This window comes from Vulpes lagopus, chromosome 18 (genome assembly GCF_018345385.1).
Source record: "Vulpes lagopus strain Blue_001 chromosome 18, ASM1834538v1, whole genome shotgun sequence".
Taxonomy (NCBI): Eukaryota; Metazoa; Chordata; class Mammalia; order Carnivora; family Canidae; genus Vulpes; species Vulpes lagopus.
This window is the reverse complement of record NC_054841.1, coordinates 20,927,610-20,954,514: the sequence shown is the minus strand read 5'-3', so window position 1 is coordinate 20,954,514 and position 26,905 is coordinate 20,927,610. Positions and strand designations below refer to the sequence as shown.

At 42.2% G+C, this 26,905-nt stretch overlaps 1 pseudogene; it reads left to right on the top strand.

Annotated features, from left to right (window-relative positions):
* Window positions 1-14,578: 14,578 nt before the first annotated feature.
* On the top strand, window positions 14,579-26,843 carry LOC121477836 (annotated as a pseudogene).
* The last annotated feature ends 62 nt before the right edge of the window (window positions 26,844-26,905 follow it).

Here is a 26,905-nt window from a genome sequence, read left to right as displayed (position 1 = left end):
CCTCCTGGGGGAAGGCTGGCCTCCCCACACCAGACCTGGTGAACAGCCAGGGCACTGGATCTGGGAATGCTTCTGGCCCATCATGCTCTTTGCATATTTGCGTTCCTAGCCCAGGCACCGTGGGCCCTCACTCCATCTGAGGCCCTCGACAGAGATCTTCTTTAGGTGCTTCTGCAAAGGACCCTTCACAGGGAGAGAAGGGGGATGCCTTGCAGACACTTTTCCCCAACCGTGACTCAGTACTCAGTACTTTCTACTCCCAGCCCTACCCCACCCCCCACCCATCACTCCCTGCTGGCCCAGGGTCCATAAATCTGCCCGAGGCTTCTCTCTGGGGCTTCCTCAGCAGTGAAACAATCCCCACATCTACACTTACCCAACTGATCCACCAGCATGCATTTTGAAGGGGGAAAGGGAAGAGGGGGTTGTCGGTACTTTTTCCAGTTTGAGCCTCTTACACCATCATCAGAGTGAATGACTAAAGGCTTCCCTCTTACTTTCATTTTGGTTTGTTGTTGCTTTAATCAGCCCCTGTGACACCTGGCAGCTCAGCTCCCTTTCCAGCTCAGCCAAGCTCTTGACAATAAATAGTGCTTCAGTGAATAGCTTTATCCATACATCACTTCTATTCACACATCCACTCAGGTATATGTACAGGTACATCTGTAAAATCAATATCCAGAAATTCAGTGCAATAATTGAAGGAGACTCTTCCATAATTTAGCTGGTGTGTATTTGCTCATGGTCTCTCCTCTTACACTTGCTCCCCTTCTCCCGAGGTGGGGGCTGAGTCCCTGGAGAATCATGGCAGTGGAGTGGGGGGCTTTTGCAGTAAACAATTCAAAGAGAGGACTGATCTTTGCCCTCAGCCTGAGAGGTAATCTCTAAGCCACTCAGAAGTCTTGCTTGATCAGAGTGTCTTGTCTACCTGGGGGCACTGGACCTGCCAGTCTAACACTGTGATCGGTGGTGGCACCTTGGGGTTACATGGCATCATCTGGACCTCTGAAGGGGCTGGAGACTGCAGTTACCCACGTGGGTGGTCAGTAGTGCCTACAGATGAAGCTCCAGTAGAGACCCTGGACGCCAAGGCTTGGGCGAGTTTCCTGGTTGGCCACACTCTGTGTACGTTGTTACACACTGATGTGGGGGTGGCAGGGCAGGGGGAGAGAGGAAAGATGTCCAAATATCCCCGAGGAGAGGTTGACTGGAAGCTCTGTGTTAGGATCTTTCCTGGGTTCTACCCTATGAGCCTCTTCCCCTGGCTGATTTTAATTGGTATTTTTCACTTTTAACAAACTGTCACCATGAGATTAATAGCTTTCTGTGTGTTGAGTCCTTTGAGCAAATTATGGAATTTATGTGTGGTCTCAGGGACCATCAAACTTGCAAGAGTGTCAGAAATGAGGGTGATCTTGTGTGCTGTGTGCCTCTGTCTTCACAAGGTGTATTCAGTTCTCTGACTCCTTTGACCACCAGACACACTACTGGCCCCAGACACTTGATATCTGTGTTCTGTGACCTGGCCAGGACTGGAAGGCCCCCACTCCAGCTGCCAGCTGACTCATCTTCAACACTGTTCTTGTTAGCACTGCAAACCCTGTATTGGTCAGGCTTCCTAAATGCAAAGTTCAGAATCCTCTTTGGTTAGTCTAGGCAGGAAGGAGGTTTCAGCCTCCAGGGCTTGGAAGACCATCAGTGGTTGCAATGTCCCTTATGTATGTATCTCCAATCCAGACTTATCCTGAGACTCCAACCTATCCCCTAACTGCAGGCCTGACATACCCCTCGGGCTGACTGGATTTGGGCAGTACACGTGGCCTGTGTGACAAAGGAATCTATAAAGGCATCCTGGGGACTTCCTTGGGAGTCTGGTGCATAAACTACCCCAAACACATCCGCCTGGGCCTGCTTCTCCTGGTCCACAGAGGAACGCTGGTAGTAAAACACAGCAGAACAGACAACTGTTTTATGGGCCAGAAGAAAACGATTTCCCATCTGGGACCACTAAAGAATCCAGAGCTCAGTTCTCCACTTCCCTTAGAGAAGACTTTCCTCCCGCCTCAAGTGATCTCCTGGGGCCCTTACTGCAGACCTATCAGCAAAAATCCCAGGGACAGGAAGGCTGTTTTTAGAAGGATGCTCTTGCTAGGGAACCTGGGTGGCTCAGTGGGTTAAGCATCCAACCTTCAGTTTCTGCTCAGGTCATGATCTTAGGATCATGAGTTCCAGCCCCTCATCAGGCTCACACGCTCAGTACGGAGCATGCTTGAGATTCTTTCCCTCTCCCTCCTGCTCTGCTCCCCCTTAGCTGCCCCTGCTCGTGTGCTCTCTCTCTTTCTCTCTCAAATAAATAAAACCTTTAAAAGGATGTTTTTGCCATTACCATCTCATCTTGGGGTGTTGGGTGCAGGAGTAGCACCAGAGCCATCACCTGAATCCCAGATCCAATCAAGCCCAGCTTCCTTCCAGCCCCACCCCTCTGCCACTAGCTAGCCTTCTAGGACCTGTCATTCAATCAAGAGTGGTCCTCCAAGAACTGCTCCTGCCCCTGCATAGAACCATTTTAAGTCAATATAAAATGGTTAAAATGAAGAACACAAACAAAATCTCTGTTGGCAAGAATGTGGAGTAACTGGGACATGTGTCCACTGCTGGTGGGAGTGTACATTGGTACAACCATTGGAAAGACATCCCAGAGTTGAATGTGCACATGCCCATGACCCTGCAATCACAGTCCTCCATAGATGCCCAGTGGAAATGCCTCCACACGGTCAACAAAAGACACATACCAGTATGTTGATAATGCACCCTTCCTAATATGCCCTAACTGAAAATAACCCAAATATCCATTAATTGTAGATGGATAAATCATGGAATATTTACACAGTGGAATATTATACAGCAATGAATACAAATCAACTTCAAACACAGGCAATAACGTAGATGAATCCTGCCAAGACAGTGCTCAGTTAAAGAACCTTGAAACAAAAAGTTCCATGCTGTGTGATTCTACTGACACAGCTCAAAAACAGACAAAACCAAGTCGTGGAAGTAAAAGTCAGGAGAGTGCTCATGCTATCAGGGAGGACGAGTAACAAGAAAAGGACACGAGGGTCTCCTTGGGTCTGGAAAATGTTCTGCTTCCTGATCCATGTGCTGGCTGGCTGGGTGAGTTCATATTCATACACTTACTGTTTGCACTTTTTTCCCGCATATATGTTTACTTCCAAGAAGTACACATAAGATGATTCTATCTGTGTTTACAAGACTTCTTACATTGCCTTTGATTACTGAGCCTCCTAATAAACAAAATCCTGTGTCTCCAGGTTTTTTTTATCGAACACACCAAGATGTACACTTTGTATAGGCTGCTCACTCACTGTGGCATTATTTGTATTAGCAAAAAAATCACAAAGTGAAAACTGAAAGCAACCCATGTGACCTTTGATTAGATCTGATAGATCGATTAGTGCATCCATGCAAAACAATGCCATATAGTCATTAAGAAGAATGACTCTGTGCACACATGAAAAGATATCAAGGCATTATTAAATGGAAAGAGTGAGCTATAGGACAGTAAGTACAGTATTTAAAATTTCCTTTTATTTAAAATGATAGGGACACATACACACATGCTTAGATGTCTACAGGAAATTTCTTGGGGTTTACCTAAGACACTAGAAGCAGAGGTTACCTCTGGAGCATGGGAAGAAAGAGTTTATAAAGTTGTGAAGCTTTGATTTCCCCTCTTGCACCATTTTGTATTGTTTGGATTTTGTACAACAGTAATGGGATTACTTTGTCAAAATATACATTCAAACATGTCAATCAAAGTAATTGAGCACATGCTTTAAAAATCTAATGTACAGGGCAGCCTGGGTGGCTCAGCGGTTTAGTGCCGCCTTCAGCCCAGGGCCTGATCCTGGAGACCCGGGATCGAGTCCCACGTCAGGTTCCCTGCATCGAGCCCACTTCTCCCTCTGCTTGTGTCTCTGCCTCTCTCTCTCTCTCTCTCTCTCTCTCTCATGAATAATAAATAAAATCTTAAAAAAAAATCTAATGTACAAAAGGGCCTGTATAAGCAACACTCGTCACAGAAAGAGCAACTTCGAATTCCTTAAATATTTGGTTTTAGTTCTGGATACCTCCAAATATCAAGTAAAGATTCTATTTCCCCCTTTTTTTTAAAAAAAAAATACCAATTTTAAACAAAATTACTGACTTCATGAGGGTTAAGCTCATGAACCTGTTCCACTTACCTTCCCTCTCTCAAAATAATTATGTAACTCAATATTTTTGGTTCCTCTATTGGTAAGTGTATAATTTTAGATATTATATTGACAAATTTTTTTTGCTCCATCAACTAGTTTCGATGGTCTCTTGACTTCTCTTTACTCACTGTGTGACCTTGAACCTCCCTGAGTCCAAGTTTCTTCCCCTGAAAAAGAGGCAGGTGTGAGAGAACCTAACTAGATAGCTATCCACAAAACCATTTCTCTTTCTTCTTGAGCACACAGCTATGTCCCCCAGCTTCTCTTTTAAGTATATGTGGCCATTTGGCAAATGGAATGTGGGTAGACGTAATGTGCACCATTCTGGGCAGAGCCCATAAAACATGACCTATATGATCCCCCTCACCCCGTTTCTCTCTCTCTCATTCTCTCTCTCTCTCTCTCTCCCACTTCCCCCATAGCTGAAGCTGAATGTTGACACCCAAGGTGACTAGAGATAATATGTGTTGAAGACGACAGAGCTTCTAGCAGCCTGGGTCTTTGAATGATTGTATGGAGCAGAGGAGCAGAGCTCCTGCCATACCCAACCATCATTTGGACTTTAGAAGAGCAGAAATGAACTTCTTCATATTTAGCAACTGAGATTTGGGGATTTATCTATTACAGAAGCTAGAATTGGTTTAAATTGTTACATAAAGTAGTGATAGCAACCCATGGAACTGTTGTATGACTTAAATAAGGGCGCTAGGGTGGCTCAGTGGTTGGGTGTCTGCCTTCGGCTCAGATCATGATCCTGGAGTCCTGGGATTGAGTTCTGTATCAGGCTCTCCATAGGGATCCTGCTTCTCCCTCTGCCTATGTCTCCACCTCTCTCTGTGTGTCTCTCATAAATAAATAAATAAAATCTAAAAAAAGAAAGAAAGACTTAAACGAGTTAAGTACACAGTATGTAAATTTCTGAGTCTGCAGTCAGGGTTCAATAAATAGGAGCAGTAATTATTGCTTATACACTCCTTAGGTGTCAGATTGTCTCCCGCTTCTCCATCCAGAGCCTTCCATGATTGTCCTGCTCAGTCATTGTTTAATATAGTGATGTTTATTTTAATTGGAATTCTAAAAATTGTTTTATTATGGTAAAAAAAAGACATGAAATCTACCCTTGTAACAAGTCTTTAAGTGCACAGTACAGTGTTGTTAATTATATATACATTGTCGAACAGCAGTTCTCTAGAACTGTTTCATCTTGCATGACAAAAAGAGCCACAATTCCTTACTTCCCTTCCCCAGCAGCCCTTGGAAACTATGATTCCACTTTCTGCTTCTATGAGTTTGACTACTTTAGATACCCCCAAATAAGTGGAATCATGCAGTATTTGTCCTTCTAGGATTGTCTTAGTTCACCCAGTATAATGTCCTCAGAGTCGATCCATGTTGTAGCATATAGCAGAATTTCCTTCTTTTTTAGGGCTAAATAATATTCCATGGTATGAATACACCACATTGTCTTTATCTATTCATCCATTGGTGGACATTTGGTTTGTTTCCATCTCTTAGTTATCATGAATAATGTTGCAAAGAACATGGGAGTGTAACTATCTCTTAGAGGTACTATTTTCAATCCTTTTGTATGCTTACTCAGAGAGGAGATTGCTGAATCATATGGGAGGTCTACTCTTAACTTTTTGAGAAAACCATGTTTTTCATAGTGGCTACACCATTTAACATACCCACCAATAGTACACCAAGGTTCCAAGTTCCCCATATCCTCACTAAGGTTTGTTATTTTCTGATTTGTCGGTCTGTTTTACAATATCCATCCTAACAAATGTGAGGTGATATCTCATGTGGTTTTCTTTTTTTAAAAGATTTTATTTATTTATTCATGAGTGACACAGAAAGAGGCAGAGACATAGGCAGAGAGAGAAGCAGGACTTGATCCAGGACCCTGGGATCATGACCCAAGACGAAGGCAGATGTTCAACCACTGAGTCCTCCAGGTGCCCCTCATGCGGTCTTCATTTACGTTTCCCTGATGGTTAATAATGTTGAGCATCTTTTCATATACTAGTTGGTCATTTGTATGTCTTACTTGGACAAATGTCTATTCAAATCCTTTGTGCATTTTTAATAGGGTTATTTGTTTTGTTTTTGTTTTGCTTTGCTTTGTTTTGCTATTTGCATATTTTAGATATTATCCCCTTACCAGATATATAGTTTGCAAATATTTTCCCCCATTCTATAGATTGCCTTTCATTCTGTTGATTGTTTCCTTTGAGGTGCAAACGTTTTTTTAGTTTAATGTATTTTTTTCTTTTGTTCCCTGTGCTTTCTGTATCATATCCAAGAAATCACTGCCAAGACTAATGTTACAAAGATTTTCCTCTATGTTTTTTTCTAGGATTTTTATAGTTTCAGATCTTACGTTTGGGTCCTTAATCCATTTTTAATTTATTTTTGTGTATGGTATAAGATTGTAAGTCCAGTTTTATTCTTTTGCATCTGGATATCCAATTTTCTCAGTGTCATTTGTTAAAGATTATAATTTCCCCATTATGTAGTTGTGGCACACATCTTGAAGATCATTTGACCATATATACATGAGTTTATTTCTAAGCTCTATATTCTCTTCCATTGATGTAGATGTCTGTCTTTATTCCAGTACCATGTTGTTTTGATCACCACAGCTTTGTAATATGTTTTGATATAAGCAAGTGTAAAGTGTTTTGAATTCAGCTTTGCTCTTCTTTCCCAAGATTGTTTTAGCTATTTGGGATCCTGTGGTTCTATTTGCATTATAATGTTGTAGTTTTTTCCTATTTCTGCAAAAAAATCCCATTAGAATTTCATAGGGATTGCATTGAATCTATAGATTCCTTTAAGTAGTATGGACTTTTTAACAATATTGTCTTCCCATCCATGAACGTGGAATGTCTTTCCATGTATCTCTGTCCTCTTTAATTTCTTTCTGCAATGTTTTATAGTTTTCATTGTACAAGGTCTTCTACCTTCTTGGTTAGGTTTATTCCTAGTTAGTTTATTCCTTTGGATGCTGTTGTAAATGATATTTTCTTAATTTCTTTCTTGGAGTGTTCATTTTTAATATGGAAATGTGATGGAATTTTGTATGTTGATTTTGTATTCTGCAACTATGCTTATTTTATTAGCTCTAACAGTTTTTTGTGGAATCTTTGGGTTTTCTACACATAAGATCATGTCATCTTTGAACATAGATTGTGTTACTTCTTCCTTTTTCATTTAGATGTCTTTAATTTTTTTTCCTTGCCTAATTGCTCTAGGTAGCACTTTAAGTACTATGTTGAATAGAAGTGGTGATAGTGGGCAACTTTACCTTATCTCTAATCTTAGAGGAAAAGATTTCAGTTTTTCACCATTGAGCATGATGTTAGCTATGGGATTTTCATATATGGACTTTATTATGTTGAGGTAGTTTCCTCCTTTTCCTCATTTGTTGGGTGTTTTTTTTTTTTATCACAAAAGAGTGTTGAACTTGATGGTTTTTCTGTATCTATTGAAATAATCATGTGATGTTTATCCTTCATTCTGTTAATATGCTGTGTGATTTGTATGTGTTAAAATACCCTTGCATCCCATGGATAAATCTCACTTGGTCACGGGGTATGATCATCTTAATGTGAGACTGAATTTTATTTGCTATTATTTTGTTGAGGATTTTGGATCTATAATCATCAGAGATGTGTCCTATACTTCTCTTTTACTGTTTTTGTCTGGCTTTGGCATCAGGGTAACAATGGCCTCATAACATGAGTTTGGAAGTATTCCCTCCACTTTAATACTTTGGAAGAGTTTGAGAAGGATCAGCATTAATTCTTCTTTAAATGTTTGATAGAATTCTCAGTGAAGCCATCCGGTCCTGAGATTTTCTTTGTTGGGAGATCTTTGATTACTGATTTAATCTCCTTACTAGTTATAGGTCTGCTCAGACTTTCTATTTCTTCATAATTCAATCTTGGTTGGTTGTACTTTCTAGGAATATATCCATTTCTTCTAGCTTACCCAATTTATTCGCATATAATTGTTTATGATACTCTCTTATCATCCTTTTTATTTCTGTGTCATCAGTTATAATGCCTCCTCTTTCATTTCTGATTTTATTTGAGTCTTCTTTTTTTTTCTTAGTCTAACTAAAGGTTTATCAATTTTGTTGATCTCTGCTAAAAAAACATCTCTAGGTTTCACTGGTTTTCCCTGCTCAGTTAACCCTTTCCTTCCCCAGCAAGAAAATATGTACCTATCTAGATCATAAATAAACAAATAGTATCTCCTGGTTCAGAATTCTAAAAGCTTGTTATCAGCTCTACAGTTCATTTAACAGCTGGTCTTGTGGTATTGTAGATTACTATTTAAATATTTTGTTGTTCTAGTTCTCCTGAGTTTTATGTCTAACCTCCCTAAGTAAATTATAATTTCCTTGAAGGCAAGAAATAGATATTAGATGTCTTTGTGTCACCCATGGCTTATTGCAATCCTGAGTTGAGCACTTAATAAGTACCTGGTGATTTGATTTGAAGTCTCTTAGCACTTAACCTAATACTCCAATCTTTTCCCCAGTTACGGGCTGCCTCAGGCCCTTATCACATAGCTCCTCCAATTTATAGTCAGTTGTTAATCATCTCCATAACTTTGCCTCTGTTTGTGCTGCACATGCTCAGTAGTCCCTGTATTTCACTTTCATGTCATTCCTGTTCAAATCACAGAGCATCCCAAAGGACGTCTCACTCTGTTCTCACTCTTTCTCATTGTTCTAAGCTATTGGAGCTCCAAAGGGTGCTCAGGAGGGAGATGAGTCATGAAATGTTAAGCCAGGAGGATGGAAACCCAGGGCAGCAGAAAACAAGAAAGGACCCAGGGGGCCTGCATTTTGGTGCTTAATCAAGGCCTGCAGATATGAGAGACCTGTTAGATTGAAATGACCTTTGCCATAGTTAATACTTTGGTGAATTTTCTTGACAATATTTCATTTTAGGAGACTCTATTCATGGTAAAGGCCAAGTAAAGGGACTATAGAGTAGGGTGGCTCCAACAGGAAGAGTCCCTTTTAGCTCTAGCATTCCATGATTTGAAGTAACTTACTGCTATGAGGTGAACTGTGTCCTCCAAAAAAAGGATATGCTGATATTTTCACCCCGGTACCTCAAAATGCGACCTTATTTGGAAATAGGGTCTTGACAGAGGTAATCAAGTTAAAACAGGATCATTAGGATGATCCTAATCCAATATGACTGGTATCCTTATAAAGAGGAGAAATTTGGATACAGACACAGACACACACACAAAGGCAAGATGATGTGAGGACAGCTGTCTGATGACAGACACAGTGCTTGGACTAATGCAGTTGCAAGCTAAAGAATGCTTGAGGCTACTGGAAGCTAGGAAGAGGTAAGGAAGCTTCTCCCCAAAGTCTCAGAGGGAGTAGCCCTATGGATACCTTGATTTCAGACTTCTGGCCTCCAGCACTGAAAGGCAATAAATAGCTGTTGTCTGAGCCATCCAATTTGGGGTCTTTCTTTACAGCAGCCCTATAAACCAATATACTGACCTCCTCCATACTTCTTTTCCTTATCTGTAAAATGGGCACCTAACATCAACCACCCAACCTCCCAGTGGGAGGGTTTCAGCTGAGATAAAGATATCAATGGACTTTAAATTAGTCATACAAAAGTCATCTCGCTGAAATAACAACAGGTATTTCAAGTAACCTTTTAAGAGGAAAATTTTCCAAAGTGTTCCCTGGAAGTGTGGCTCTCAGGTGGCCATGTTCTTTTCTCAGGACAATGTCCCAGACTGTTCGGCAACCCCAAGACCACCCCTGCCTGCCTGTGTGAGTCTCAGGTGTGCTGAGAATCAGATGGTGGTAGCTGTTTGGTGTTCAATTATTTGGAAAAATTCTTTTTGTTTCCATTAGTACTTTCAGTTTCCCCGATCTACATGCCAGTGGGAGGGAAAGAAAAAATTTACTCATTCCACAAATATTTATTAAGTCTGCACTATATGCCAGGTGTTGTTATGGTACTTGGCCTATATCAGTAAACAAAACAGACCCTCAAATCCCCACCTCTGTAAAGCTTATATTCTAGTGGGGAGAGAGAGACAATAAACAAAAACATAATATGTTAATTATATAGTTAATTAAGAGATGATAATGGTTATGGGAGAAAACAGAACAAGGTTATAATCCAATTTTCATTTTGTTGCTCAAATAGGCCCTGCTTTAAGCCATTAGGAATAATTCAGGTTGGCTTCTGTGTCTTTTCACTGTGACCCCAGCATTTTCTGCCCACTTCCTTTCTCTCTAGCACCATAATATGTTCCAGGCTCATGTTTTACTTTCTCTATCCAAGCTCTGGAATTAATCATTTCTCCAAGGAACTTTCTTTTTTTAAATTTTTTTTCAAAAAGTAAATTTCTTTCTTTCTTTCTTTCTTTCTTTCTTTCTTTCTTTCTTTCTTTCTTTCTCTTTAGATCCACTTATTCATTTGAGAGAGAAAGAGAGAGAGAGAACATGAGTGCAAGCGTATCAGGAAGGGGCACAGGGAAAGGGAGAGAGAAAATCTTCAACAGACTCTCCACTGAGCACTGAGCCCATGATGCGGAGCTCAATCCCATACCCTGAGATCAGACCTGAGCTGAAATTAAGAGTTGATCCGCACATCTGACTGAACCACCGGGGTGCTCCTCTTTCACTATAATAGGAAAATGGTCTATAGAGGCCATGAGCCAGGCACTAGATATCTCAATGTGCTCATTGCCACTGGGATGTCACTGCCTTCTGAGAGATCAGAACTAGGAAATACACATGGATAGATGAACACATTCATACAGGCATCGTATTTATTTCTATATTTATCCATCTGTAAATATATTAAAATCCATGGGTTCGTACTTATATTTTTGATTCTAGAACACCACCACACAGCATTCATCCTGGGTCTTTCCTTATTACTAATTTATTTTTCTGACAGTGAGAAACCTGTCTCTCGTGGTCCATAATGTATTTATTTTTTGTTCAATACTAGTAAACATATATTTACTAAATTGAGTTTCCAGTCAAAATACTGTTTTCCAAAGTTATGTAGATTAGTTCCTTTACTCCCCATATGTTTCAGTGGGGTTATCCTAATCACTTGTAACCCAGGTTTGTTTGTTATTCTTTGCATGCCATTTTGGGTTTCTCCCATATATCCCGGTTGGTTTGGGTTAATCATTTGTTTATTGGGTATATGAAACATTATTCTGGTTCTCTGAGTCAGGGCTATACTAAAGGGTGTACTCCCTAGCACTTGGTATTGTCAGTATTTAAAATTTTAGCCATCCTTAGAGGTGTGTAATGGTATCTCATTGTGGCTTTAATTTGCATTTTCCTAACAGCTAATGTTGTTAACATCTTTTCATGTGCTTATTTGCCATCTTTGCATCTTCTTTGGTGAAATGTGTGTTCCATTTTTTAAACATATTTTCTAAGTTGATGGTTATCTTAATGTTGAGTCTAGAGAGTTCTTTCTATATTCTGGATACAAGTCTTTTTTTAAAGATTTTATTCACTTATTCATGAGAGACACACAGAGAGAGGTAGAGACATAGGCAAAGGGATAAGCAGGCTCCCTACAGGGAGCCCAGTGCAGGACTCGATCCCAGGACCCAGGATCACACCATGAGCTGAAGGCAGACGCTCAACTGCTGAGCCACCCAGGAATCCCTGGATATAAGTCTTTGCCAGATTTGTGATTTGTACATATTTTCTCCCAGATTGTAGCTTGTCTTTTCATTTTCTTAACAGGGTCTTTTGTACATCAAATGTTTTTAGTTTTGATGGTCCTATTTATCAATTGTTTTTCTTATATGTCTTGTGCTTGGTCTAATATTGAAGAACTCAAGTTCGCCAAGCCCTAGGTCATGAAGATTTTCTCCTAAAGGCTTTGTAGTTTTGCATTTTATGCTTAGATTTATGATTCATTTTGAGTTAATTTTTGCATACAGTGTGCAGTTCAAGTCAAGGTTCATTATTTTTCCTTTGTAAGTCCAATTGTACCAATACTATTTGTTGAAAGGACTATCCCTTCTCTACTGAGTGCTTTGCTTTTGCTTCTTTGTCAAGAATCTGTTGGTCATACTTATGTGACTCTATTCCGCTCCCTTGATTTATGTATCTATCCCTACACAAACACCACTTTCTTGATTACTATAGCTACATAATTAGTAGTAAAATCAGATAGTGTGATTCCTCTAATTTCATTCTTCATTTTTAAGTGTTTTAACTATTCTAGTTCCTTTACCTCTAGATACCTCTACGTACATTTTGGAATCAGCTGATCTGTACCTACAAAAACTCCCGCTGGAAATTTGATGGAAATTATGTTAAACCCATGAAAAAATCTGGGAAGAAATATCACTTTGGTTATGTTGAATCATCCAGTCCATGAGCACAGTCTGTGTCTCCATTTATTGAGGTCTTTTACTTCATAATGAATACTTCTTAGTTACCATCATGTAGATTTTGAATGTGTTTTGTTAGACTTGTACCTACATACTGCAATTTTTAGAGCTATTGTTAATGATACTGTGTTTTTCATTTCAGTTTCCAATTGTTCATTGGCAATACATAGAAATATGACTGAAATGACTGATTTCTGTGTATCAACTTCCCACCATCTGGCTATCTCTGTTATTCTTTAATTATATTACTGAATTCTACTTCTTAATCTTTCATAGAGGTGTTCTGCTTCAATATTCATAGATGAAATTAGCCTGTGATTTCTTTTTGCTGCTCTGTCTTGGTTGGCTTAGGGAGTTATAACAAAATACCATAAACTGGGGGGTGTACACAACAGAAATTTATGTCTCACAGCTCTGGAGGCTGAGAAGTCCAAATCAAGGTAATGGCCAATTCAGTTCGGAGGGTCCAAATCCCCACTTATTAAATAGCTATTTTCTTGCTGTCTTTTTTTTTTTTTTAGATTTTATTTATTTATTTATTTATTTGAGAGAGAGAGCATGAGCTGGGGGGAGGGGTGGCACAGAAGGAGAGGCAGATTTCCCGCTGAGTGGGCAGCCCAGCATAGGGATGGATCACAGGGCTCCATCCCAGGACTCTGGGATCGCAACCTGAGCCAAAGGCAAAAACCTAATGGACTGAGCCACCCAGGCGACCCTCTTGCTGTCTCGATCTCTCTTGTGTAAGAGGGCTCTACCTTCAACACCTCTTCCACACCTAATCACCCCCCAAAGGCCCAACCTTCCAACAGCATCACACTGGGAGTTAGGGCTTCAACATATGACTTTGGAGGGGAGGACACAATTCAATCTACAGCAATATTGGTGCCCTTCATAAGAATAACTGGGTAGTTTACCTTATTTCTTTATGCTCTGGAAGAGTTTGACTTTTGGCAGGGAGATTACCTGTTACTTGTAGATTTGTGACAAACTATGAAGTTCATTTGGACTTCCTTAGCTACTTCCATAGTTACTAGTCTGTTTAGCTGTTCTATTTATTCTTTTATTTATTTATTTATTTATTCATTTGAGAGAGAGACAGCACAAGCAAAGGGAGAGGGAGAAGCAGATGTCACTGAGCAGGGAGCCCAACATGGGGCTTGATCCCAGGACCTGGAGAGCATGACCTGAGCCAAAGGCAGATGTTTAACCATCTGAAACATCCAGGCGCCCCTGTTCTATTTATTCTTAAATTGATTTTGGTAATTTGTATTTTTAAACTTATATTGGTTTGAAATCATCCTAATTTTCAAGAGATTAATATTGCATTGTGTTAAATGCAACAATTAAAGAGAATAAAGTAGATCTATATATGCTGACATGGAAAAATCTATGACATAATAGGGGAGGGACGCAAGTCTCAGAAAAATGGAAAATCTGTTTTTTAATACAAACTTTTATTTTGGAATTAGAGTCTCATTTATATATATATAATGGATGTAAAATGGTCTGAGGAGATACCCACTAATATCTGATGGTAGCAGTTTTATATTACCCTTAGTCCCAACCAAGAGATGCCTCTGCCTTAGGCTTGTACTTCCAAGGGGCTTACTCTAGCCCCCTCCAGATGCACCACACCCCACAGGGGACTTGCTCTTCTAAAGCCTGAGCCTTCCTTCTAGACCAGGCTCCTATTCCTGGGACCCTGGAATTTTTTCCAGGGTGTGTGGGAACCTCACCCACGTACATCCTCCTGAGGATGATATGACCCCTGCAAGGTCCAACCAGTAACCAAGGAGCACTGTCTGAGGTGGGGAACGAGCTTGGGTGTGTAGGTTGGAGACCCCATACATACAGGTGTGCGTGGGGCCCTCATGGTGCGGACAGAATCAGGTATGGGAGCAGAAGGGTGGCCCTGCTGCTACATCCTGGCAAGGAACTCTTGAGACTCCAGGAATTCTAAATTCAAACCTGGTTTTCCAGGTCACATTTTTATTTAAGGATGTGTCATCTGGCTTCACAGAAAATATGTAGACACCTGGCATGTGAGCCTCAGTCTGATCTTTGTCCTGGGCCCCTCAAATGTCACGGGAGGCCTCGTTAGTCAAGACACTTCTGGGGAAAGAGGGGGTTTCTGAGGGAGAAGGTGAAAGGGAGTGTTACAGGCTGAATTGTGTCCCCAAGCAAATCCATGTGAAAGCCCTAACCCCAGTACCTCAGAATGGTACTGTGCTTGCACATCGGGCCTTTAATGGAGTGATTAAATTAAAATGAGGCTATTAGGGTGGGCCCTCATCCATGCTGGCTGGTGTCCCTACAAGAAGAGGAGATCTGGACACACACAGACACCAGGGGCACACACACAGCAGGACCACGTGAAAGACAGCTAGAGGCTGACGCCTGTACCCCCAGGAGAGAAGCCTCAAAGGAAACCTACCCTGTAGGCACCTGGATCTCAGACTTCCAGCTTCCCAAACCATAAGACAATACATTTCTGTTGCTTACGTCCGCCTCCCCACTCGCCCCCAGCCTGTGGTATTTTGTTAGGTAGTCCCAGCAAACAAATTTAGAGGGCTTTCACCTTTTACTCTATCTTTTCTTATGATTTGCCTCTTGTTTCTAAAGCATGTGTATCCGTGCATTATTTATGTAATTAAAAATGCATATTAAAATGCTCTCATCATGCTTATCTGTCATTTCTCTTTCCTGATTGTGCCTTCTCCGTCTGCGTTTTGCCCTCTGATTAGGCTAGCTAGCGGCTTAGCGGCTTATCTGTTTTCCTGTATGGGGTCCTTTCCCCGCAATGAATCAGCTCCTCCATTTATCAATTCTACCTTTGTTGTGTTTTCTGATTCATTAATTTCTACTTGTCTTCATTCTGTCCTTCTTCCCCTGGATTGATTTTGTTGCTCATTTTTTATCTTCCTGTGTGGAATGGTTGATTCCATTTTCCTTGTTCTTCTTTTTCAGAAATTTCAACGTTTAGGACTGCATTTTCTGATCAATATGGGTTTAGCTTTATCTCGTTGCTTCTGATGCATAGTGTTTTCCTTCTTCCTTCAATCTGGTTTAGCTTGCAGTTTTTACTTCCTTTTATTCTAGATTGGAATTTTAAATTTTGAGGAGGGGGTTTTGGTCTCATTTCTTCTCTTGTTTTAATTTCTCATTTTATTATTTGGTGGCCAAAGAGATCTCCATATCTATTTTGGGGAGAGGTATTGGTATTTCCTTTATAGCCATGGTCAATTTTTATAAAAACCACATGCAATTTTTTATAAAAGCTCTGGTTGGTGTTTCAACAGAAGGTATATTCTCCGTTTGCAGGATACACCATGCAGTACCATCACTAATGTCAGCCTGATTAGTTCTTTGATGCAGATTCTTTGCATTCTTTTGTGACCTGGGGCTCATGGTAAAGACTTTGAGCCACCTTGTTTCAGTGAGATTTAATTTCTTTATCTCTGATTAGCTGGCATCATGCAAGAGTGATGTCAAAGTATCATTCCCACCTGTCCTCTCTTCATCTTGCCCTCAGGTTGTTGGTCTGGATGAGGAGCCCAGAAAACAGAGGGGTGGTAAGGTCACTGGGTCCTCCGTACAGCTCAGATTCCCACCACCCTGGGGCTTGAAGACAGGCGTGAGGCATGATCTTCCCTAACTCATCCTACCTCTGCTCTGAGTCCTTATCTTTCCAAGGAAAGACGTTGGCCAGACCTTTCCAGATCCTCTCACTTACTTTCGGGAAACTAGACCAACATATGATCTGAGAGATAGGCAGAGGCTCTCAAGATGTCCCTTATATCCCTGTATCTGGAAGACACTCTTTTCAATATGCTCAAATCTGCTAAATTCATGATTGATGGCGTGTTCGTCTGTGACTGGCTCCACCATTTGTCTCTGCTGTTGCTGCTGCTGCCGCTGCTGTTGCTGCTGCTGCTGCTGCTGCTGCTGGGGGTCACCAGGGGCCTCCACACAGCCCTCTTCCTCCTCACACCCATCTGAGCCAATTGTTTCTGCCTGTTGCCATATTCTATGAAAGCCAGGAGCTGGATCCTCACTAAATTGAGAGACTATGTGTTGAAGTGTCTGACTCAAAATAAAAGCTATTAACTTTGTGGATCCCTGGGGACACCTCAAAGGTCATTCTAAAACTGGAATTCAATGGGAAGCCCATGTGCCTGCTGATGAGGACAGATGAGGCATGCTAAGATGCTGTTGAGAGAGAAAACAGTGGCTTCAAATCATGTCTCGTGGATGGGGAGATGCTCTGAATGGTGTCTCACACAGGCGACTTAATGTGGTCTTTAGGTAAGCAACAACCAGGCATTACTGGTTTAATAATATTCCTTTTATTTTCCTAGGCAGCATCAGGGAATCTGTTGAGTGGTATATAAACACAGTGTTCTCAAACTTTCTTTGCTTTCCCCTTGACCTTTTCCCTTTCTTTTTCTTCTTTCCATTTTGTTATTTGTATTCCTTCTCCTGACCCTGAAACAAATCTGAAGTATCAGTATTTCTGATGCCCAGGAAATGTTTGTAGGACTCTTTCCCTTTTCCCTTGAATAAGATCTTGCTAGTTCTTTCTTTAGCCATGTTCTTACCTCCTCACAGTCATTTAAGAAACAGAGAAAACTTCTACTTACTTTAACTGGCAATTATTATATAAAACATTCTTCATGTATTGGTCAGATTTCACCAGGTATGCTGCAGAACAAACAGCCTCAAGATCTGAGTGGCTTATCCCCACAATGGTTTATTTCTCATTCACATTACCCATCAGCTGGAGTTCTGCTCCAAGTCCTCTCATTCTGGATCCAGTATACAGAAAGAGAGAGAAAATCAAAGTATAAAAGGGACAAGCCAAACAGACCTAATCCCTTTTACAAAAAATTTCCAACAGCACCCTCCCCCCCTTTCCTGGTTTGGGTGCAGCCTCATTCTGCAGCCTCCTCCATTCCGCATGGGCTGCGCCTCCAGCCCCTGGAGCCTGTGGTGGGTGACAGCCAGCAGCACTGCCACACCAGCGGCTTCCCCCAACATCCCCACCTCTGGTGATTTTGTATCCCAGTGCCTTTACTGAGATACCTCCTGTGAATAACTTTCCTTGGTACCATAAGAGGGCAGTTTTCTGGTAAGTTCCCCCAGCACAGGCTACAATGATGTCTCTGCCATGCAATGAGCCACAACCTTGCCATCTCCAGCAAAGTCTAGACCTCAGCTCTGCAGGGAAAGAATGGGGGAGGGAGGAGCTGTAGCTCAGCTCTAAGAGTAGTGGCTGCTCCTTATCCTGTGTCCTCTTTACTTCTTATTAGCCAATCCCTCATTACTGCAATCCCCTGTTTTGGTTAATAATTCTTTATATTAAACTCTCCCTATTCAAATTACCATGTGGTTTTTCTCTCCTGATTGAAGCCAGACTAATACACCCACCCAGCATTATTGGTTCACGTCTCATTGGCCAAGACTAATTGCCAGTACTCTTTAGCTGGGTAGGTGGCCACTTCAGCTAATCTGGGGTTCTGCTAATAAGAAAGAAGAGGAGCTGAGGTCTTGCATAGGCAACTGGCAGTGTCTGCTTCAATAGCAATATATACTGATAAGGATTCTTTCCAGAGCCCCGAACTTTTCTGTTTTCTAGGACACTTCTCAAGACCATACCCAGAGGTAAAAATTCTCACCTGTCCACATCTCCAAGCTCATTTCACATCACCCTCTCAGATACCATGGAACCCATCTCTTGAAAATCTCCTCAATGCAATCTGTTAGAAAAAGGATTAAATATGTAGAAACAAATGTTAACAAGTATGATTTGCGCTATTAAGGGTATCAGAGAAACCAACTGCCCCACAATGTCTCCCCAGTCTTTGAGAGGCTCCCATCCCTTCCAGCCCCCCAGAGTCTGCTAGATAGCAATCCCTTTGAGTCTCCTTCACATGGGGGCGCTGACCCAGGGTGTGTCCTGGGCAGCTCCAGGCCCAATCACACTGGCCCCCACAGGCAGGGAGGAACATCCCCTCCTTTCTCAGGACACTCCCAGGGCTCTCACGGCATATACTTATGGTGCAGACATTGCTCCCCATCCCCTCTTCTAACTCAAACACAAGTTCCAGCCAAGATGGAAAGGTGGTAACAGTGGCTTACTATGTGACTTTGGGCAGGTTACTTCCTCTGTACTAATCCTTCAGGGTTTGTTGTGAGCATACAGGAAAAAATGAATGAGTCATGCTTGCCAGTGTCTAGGACACGGTAAGCTCTCAGTAAATGCTAGACATGGGTAGTATTCCTACTATTGTTTTAACAGTTCCTGGCTAGTTTTTCAGAAGAGGGGTCTCTCACTCAGAAGTGGGGATCTTCTCTGGCTGAGGGGCCTCTAAGTGAATTCCGGCCACTTTGAGGTCTTGAGGCATCAACAGAGGTCCCTCTGAAGGAACAAGATGGGAGAGCAGGAGGCAGGCAGTTTAAGGAACCAAGCTCTCCTGATGGATGTTAGCCTTGTATTCACAGGAAACCCAGCACAGTGAGATCTTTCCAGAAGCCTAGAAGCTGCATTCAAAGTGCAGACTGCACTGCCATCTGCTGGCCATGTCTTAGAGTGTAGACTTGAGGGAACATAGGTAACTGGTCACCTAAAATGCTGGTTAATCAGGTAGGTTCCTGCCCCATGCACCCAGGGGTCCTGGAGATGTCCGCATGTTTGTCGAGTGCCTCAGGGGATTCTCTGCAGGCAGTCCAGTGCTCCCACCTCTTCCTATGAAGGCACCTCATTTTTAAGTTGTGAACAAAAATGTTCAAAGTGATGTGATAAACTGAGATGTACTCTCCTGCCCCAAAACACTTAACCTGAATCTAATTGTGATGAAACACCAGGCAAACCTAAAGAGACTGACTGGCTTGTACTCTTCAAAAATGTCAAGGTCATGAAAGACAATTAAAACTAGGGAGCTGTTACCAACTCAAGCCAACTAAAGAGACAGGACAAGTGAATGCAAGGTATGATCCAAGATTCCTTTGTTTTGCTGTACAGGATGTCATGGGGCAATTGACAAAATCTGAATATGGTCTTCCGATAATAGCATCATATCACTGCCAATTTCATGCTTTTGATCCTTGTTCTGTGACTACATAAGAGCATGTCCTTGCTTTTAGGGAATACACATGCAAGTGTTTAGGGGTAAAAGGCCACCAGGTCTGCATCTGATATGCAAACAGTTCAGGAGGAAATATATATGTGTGTATAGTCTTGGTGAAGGATGTTCAAGAATTCTTTGCACTGTTTTTGCAACTTTTCTTATAGCCTGAAATTATACTCAAATATGTTTAAGATTTTTCTCACAGCTTTCCTGAGAAAATAAAGGGTGACAAAATGCCACCATACGTTCAGTTATGCACTCCAACAGGAACACTTCACAGCTGGGAGCTACACTTGCCGTGAGCAGAACGTACCGTATAGGCTTGTGCAACCACCATGCTGTACATCTGCAGCCACTGTGACATTGTGTGTCAACTATACAGTTGTGTGTCAACTATAAATTAATTAAATAAAACAGGAACACCCCAGCTTTTTATGGCACCTCAGAAGATACCAGGCATGTCCTAGTTACTTTTCAAGGCTTTCCCCATTTATCCTCACCACAATCCTGTGGTAGAGATGCTATTATTCCTCATCAGTTTTCAAAAGAGGAAACCTTCACTCCACATAGCTATGCACCAAGGTCACACAGCTAACAAGTGATGAAACTGAGATCTAGAGTCCTAAAAACCCAACTAGCAGCAGGTAGGGTCTACCACTCTAGATGACTACAGGTCACATCTCTGTTGAAAGTCCTCATTGCCCTTCTCACTGCCTCCAATATCCCTCCCCTACTTCCTCTTCTGGGCTGAGTCACCTCCGCCCCCCCCTCCCCCCGCAGCCCATGCCCTTCCATGGGAGGGCTCTCTCCCTCTTCTGCTGTCCTATGGTTCTATAGCATCCCTCTCTCCAAGATTCCCACTCTTCCTCTTCCACTATAATTCCTTTGACAGAGGCAGAAAAGTGTAGCTCTTGCTAACTCCAGCTACAGACTTAGACCTGGTGTCAAAACCCAGCTCTGCCATTTACTGGCTGGGTGATCCTGGGCAAATCGCTTACCTCTCTGAGCATCTTACAAGTAAAACAGAGCTTTATAAGCCAACTCATTATGAAGAGAAAGTGAGCCAAACTATACAAAACCTCTCACATAACATCTGGCAAGCAGTAAGCGCTCAGTAAATGATAGCTTCTATTCCTATGTCCTTTCTCCATGACTGTTTTAAATTTCTCAGATAAATTAGTTATAAGCAGGTGTCAAAGTTTTATTTCAATCTTACCACAGAGCCAAGTCACAGTTCTCTTTTGTTAAGGACATTTTGCAGGAAAAGAGAATGGTTGGATAATCACTATTAAACTGAATACAAGACAAAGAATGTCTAATAATCAGCTGAATGTGTGGGTAGCTGATTTCCCCAAAGAGGTTTTAATCTTGTTAAAGTTTATCAGAAAATTGCTTAAGCATTTATCAGGAATGCTAATTTCCTCCCACAAGGAGGCTGTGCATTGCATCAAGCAAGAGAGTTCTACACCAGACCGTGATTGGGGCACTCTTTTCTTAATCACACCCGTAATAATTAAGCCTGACATTTCTTGAGGGCTCACTATGCACCCAGGCCTAGTAGATCCTGTTAGCAGATCCTGAATGCACCTCATCATTGCCGCCTGCTCACATGGAACATGCTCCCACATAGTTCAGGGTCAGACTATGTGGGCAGCTGCTAACTGCTGATGGAATGGGTGAATGGGAGCAGTAGCCATCATGTCTCTGTGCAATGTGGGGCACACACCCTGTCCTGCCCTCCACACCACCAAGATGGAAATAAATGGGTTTGTGAAAGTAGAAACCATCCACTGCTTCTCCAGTTTAATGGAGTGTTAAGTAGGTGCTATTTAGGAAAGTGTGATGTTGTTAGGCTTTCTGGGCCAATATTGTCAAGTGGGGCCTTTACCAGCTAGATGACAAGGTGCTTTATTCTGGCCTTAAAGCCCAGCAAAGCAACCAAGGGCTCATTACCAAGCATGGATGCCTTTTCTCTGACAGACAATAAAGAGTCGGATCCAAGTTGCTCATTAGCTTCTTTGGGGATTTGTTAGACATCTTGCTACTGTTTGAACAAACAGATGGACTTGGCTCTTGGCTGCAAGGATATTTGGAAGGAGTAGATCTGCCTACCCATTGTGAAGAGCAAAACACCATATCCAAATGGGGTGCACTGTGTCCGAGTGAGTTTGGGATGAGGTCAGTGGTCCTCAAAGTGTGGTACCCTGACTAGCAGCAGCAGCATCACCTGGGAACTTGTTAGAAATGAGAATTCTTGGTCCCCACCCCAAACCTACTGAGTCAAAAACTCTGGAGTGAGGCCCAGAAATCTGTATTTAAGCAGGCTGTCTAGGTGGTGTGGATATATATTCTAGCTAGAGTAGAGTCAGGCTATCGTATTTGTGTTGCTTTTCATCTTCACTCTCTTCCTATCTTCTCCCACCCATCCTCCTCTCTAAACCAATAACTTCTCAGAAGCCCCTGGGGTTCCATATAAGCACCCTAGCTGTGTTGTGAGACCCCATGGGCCACAAGGAAGATGGAAGATTATCACCAAGCTCCCAAAAATGGTCATGTTCTCCTAGCTGAATGTTGGTGAGCAAGCCTGCCTGGATAAACTAGAAAACACCGTGATGGCCATCTGAGGCCATGGCTCCATGTGCTTCTGGGGCAGAAACAAGACCAAGCCTGAGTTTGGAGTCTATGATGTTCTGGAGCCAGCCTTAGCTTCACAGAGATGTTTGAAGTAAAATGGCATAGGCAAGGAACAGCCACCGGAAGAAGCTAAGAAGTAACCATAGGTGACCATAGAGAAGCCTGGAGCAATGGAGCCATTCAAAGAAAAACACAACAAACAGCTGCAGGACAAATCTATTAAAACATATCAGCAATTTCTAAAGACTCAAATGGATTTTCTGCAGAGCTGGGCTGATATTTAGTGAATGTTTGAGGAGACCGTAACTCCTGAAGGCCGGAGAACTGGAGACGCTCGCCTGCAAAAAGATGTTGATTCTTTCAATAAACATTTGCCAAGTGCCAACAGGTCACCATGATGCAGGCTGGATTTTAAACAGAGGACAGATCTGGTACCTCACTCTGGTACCGTGGTTCCTTCTGGCAAGCTCTGCAGCCAGCTCCTCAGCAACTCATGTGGTTGGGTCTGCTCAGACCCCACAAGATCCCAGGATATCTCAGGGAAACTAAATTCCAAGGCCCCCTGCTATGGACCATATTGTGTCCCTTCAAAAATCTATATGTTGAAACCTAACCCGCAGTATAACTGTATTTGGAATAAGGAAGTAATTAAGGCAAAATGAGGTCATCAGGGTAGAGCCCTGATCCAGTTGGATTAGTGTCCTTACAAGAAGAGACACCAGTGAGGTCTCTCTCTTTCCCTCTCTCTTCCTCCCTCTCTCTCTCTACCATGTGAGGACACAGTGAGAAAATGGCCATCTGCCAGCCAGGAAGAGAGCCCTCACCAGAAACCAAATTGGCTAGTACCTTGACCAGGACTTGGCCTCCAGAACCAAGAAAAAATGAGTTCTGTTGTTTAAGTCACCCAGTCTCTGATATTTTGTTATGACCGCACAGCTGACTCAGGACCCCCCACCCCACCTCTGCCCAGCCACTACAGGTTAGCATTGAGAACTGTCCCAGAGGGATGCTGAATTGCAAGAAAGGTCAACAATTCCCTCCTTGACTTCTTGTTCTCTCTAATCCACCTTCCCCCTCCAAACCTGAGTCCAGAGAAGGGAAATAGGACACTCATCTTAGCCATTCATTTCCTGCTCCTCTATTCTCCTTCCTCAACCTCTGGAGGTCAAAAAGGTGACAGGCTTTTCTTTTGTGGCTCCTAATTATATCTTCTTTCTTCCTGATGCCAGCTAAGCCTTAATGGTGGACAGCGGTCCCTACTCCACATCCCTGAAAAATTCAACTGGGACAGATTCTCCAAGTTTGCTTACTGATACAGGAATTTGGAGAACTGGCCTTGCAAGGCTATTTTCTTGTTGTATAATCTGATTTTTGAATGGCAAGATCTGGAGTTGTGTTCCTTGGCATTCTTTGTATAACAGATTTGAATCTCCACCTGGCCAGAAAGATACCTAGGGTGTAATGGAGAAAAAGATTATGGCTAGGAAAGACAAAAGAGAAAATCACATCAAAATAAAAAGAAGAGGGGGCAGGGGTAGTGGCACCTGTGGTCACCATGGCCAACCACCCCAGATGGGGTGGGGGTAAGGGTCGGAACCAACTGTGCCGTCGCTTGTGGATTGTTACTTCACTCGCTGGTACAAAGCCAATGTCAAAGGCAACCCCCGTGCGGACCACTGTACACTATAGCACTGCAGCCGAATGTGTCATCACACTGGCAGGCTCTCATCCAGTTCTTCAAAGTGGAAAAGCAACTAAAAGCATCTCCTACATTTCTATACAATAACAATGAAACTGAAGAAAGAGAAATTAAGGAATCCATCCCATTTACAATTGCACCCAAAAGCTTAAAATACCTAGGAATAAAGCTGACCAAAGAGGTAAATGATCTATACCTTAAAAACTACAGAATACTTCTGAAAGAAATTGAGGAAGACAGAAAGAGATGGAAAAATATCCCATGCTCATGGATTGGAAGAACTAATATTGTGAAAATGTCAGTGCTACCTAGGATAATTTACACATTCAGTGCAATCCCTATCAAAATACCATGGACTTCTTCAGAGAGTTGGAACAAATCATCTTAAGATTTGTATGGAATCAGAAAAGACCCCAAATAGCCAGGGGAATATTGAAAAAGAAAACCAGAGCCGGGGGCATCACAATGCTGGATTTCAAGTTGTACTACAAAGCTGTGATCATCAAGACAGTGTGGTACGGGCACAAAAACAGACACATAGATCAATGGAACAGAATAAAGAACCCAGAAATGGGCCCTCAACTCTATGGTCAACTAATATTCGACAAAGCAGGAAAGACTATCCACTAGAAAAAGAACAGTCTCTTTAATAAATGGTGCTGGGAAAATTGGATAGCCACGTGCATAGCAATGAAACGAGACCATTCTCTTACACCACACACAAGGATAAACTCAAAATGGATGAAAGAGCTAAACATGAGACAAGATTCCATCAAAATCCTAGAGGAGAACACAGGCAGCACCCTTTTTGAACTTGGCCACAGCAACTTCTTGCAAGATATATCTCTGAGGGCAAGAGAAACAGAAGCAAAAATGAACTATTGGGACTTAATCAAGATAAAAAGATTCTGCACAGCAAAAGAAACAGTCAACAAAACTAAAAGACAACCTACAGAATGGGAGAAGATATTTGCAAATGACGTATCAGATAAAGGGCTAGTATCCAAGATCTATAAAGAACTTATTAAACTCAACAACAGAAAAACAAACAATCCAATCACGAAATGGGCAAAAGACATGAACAGAAATTTCACCAAAGAAGACATGGACATGGCCAACAAGCACATGAGAAAATGCTCCGCATCACTTGCCATCAGGGAAATACAAATCAAAACCGCAATGAGATCCCACCTCACACCAGTGAGAATGGGGAAAATTAACAAGACAGGAAACAACAAGTGTTGGAGAGGATGTGGAGAAAGGGGGACCCTTTTGCAGGGTTGGTGGGAATGTGAACTGGTGCAGCCACTCTGGAAAACTGTGTGGAGTCTCCTCAAAGAGTTAGAAATAGATCTAGGGATCCCTGGGTGGCTCAGCGGTTTAGCGCCTGCCTTTGGCCCAAGGCACAATCCTGGAGTCCCAGAATCGAGTCCCACGTCGGGCTCCCAGCATGGAGCCTGCTTCTCCCTCCTCCTGTGTCTCTGCCTCTCTCTCTCTCTCTCTCTCTCTCTCTCTGTCTATCATGAATGAATGAATGAATAAATAAATAAATAAATAAATAAATAAATAAATAAATAATCTTAAAAAAATAAAAATAAAAATAGATCTACCCTATAACCCAGCAATTTCACTACTGGGGATTTACCTCAAAGAAACAGATGCAGTGAAACACCGGGACACCTGCACCTCAATGTTTATAGCAGCAATGTCCACAATAGCCAAACTGTGGAAGGAGCCTCGGTGTCCATCGAAAGATGAATCGATAAAGAATATAAAAATAGTGAAAGGGATTAAAGGGGAAAGGAGAGAAAATGAGTGGGAAATATCAGTGAAGGTGACTGAACATGAGAGACTCCTAACTCTGGGAAATGAACCAGGGGTTGTGGAAGGGGAGGTGGGTGGAAGGTGCGGGTGACTGGGTGACGGGCACTGAGGGGGGGCACTTGGCAGGATGAGCACTGGGTGTTACGCTATATGTTGGCAAATCAAACTCCAATAAAAAAATATACAAAAAATTAATTAAATTAAATGAAAAAATAAAAAAATAAAAGCATCTCTTATCAAATCAGTACTAACTGTAGCAGACTTCAGAACAAAGTCTCTGGGAAATTTAAGCGAGGGGACAGTTTCTTCTTTTTTTTAAGATTTTATTTATTTATTCATGAGAGACACACAGAGAGAGAGAGAGACAGGCAGAGAGAGAAGCAGGCTCCATGCAGGACTCGATGCGGACTCGATCCTGGGACTCCAGGATCACGCCCTGGGCCGAAGGCAGGCGCTAAACCACTGAACCACCCAGGGGTCCCCGAAGGGACAGTTTCTAACAAAGCCTGCCCCTCTGTGTGAGATTTACTGCTCAGATGGAGAATACAGCACATCTAGCTGAGTTAGAGGACAGTTGATGGAAGGGAATGAAAACATTCTCCATAAGCCATCTATTCTGCAAGAGAAGCCATCCACTGAAGGCTACATTGCAGTTAGTGTTGCCCAAATTTGAAGAAAGTAAAAGCATAATAATGGAAGGGTTACTGACACAGAAAACAGTATGAAGAAGCCACGGTGAAGCGCATTAATGCCACGACAGCTACATCACGGGCCCTGGGATGGAGTAACGAGCAGAGCAGCGTGCTTAGCCCTCCCTGGCCTGGTCTGCGCGCTGAAGGCCAGCACATGTGAAGCGCTTCACACCCAGCCATCTGCAGAGAGGCCTGATCTTAAAACTTAACCTTGTTTCCCCT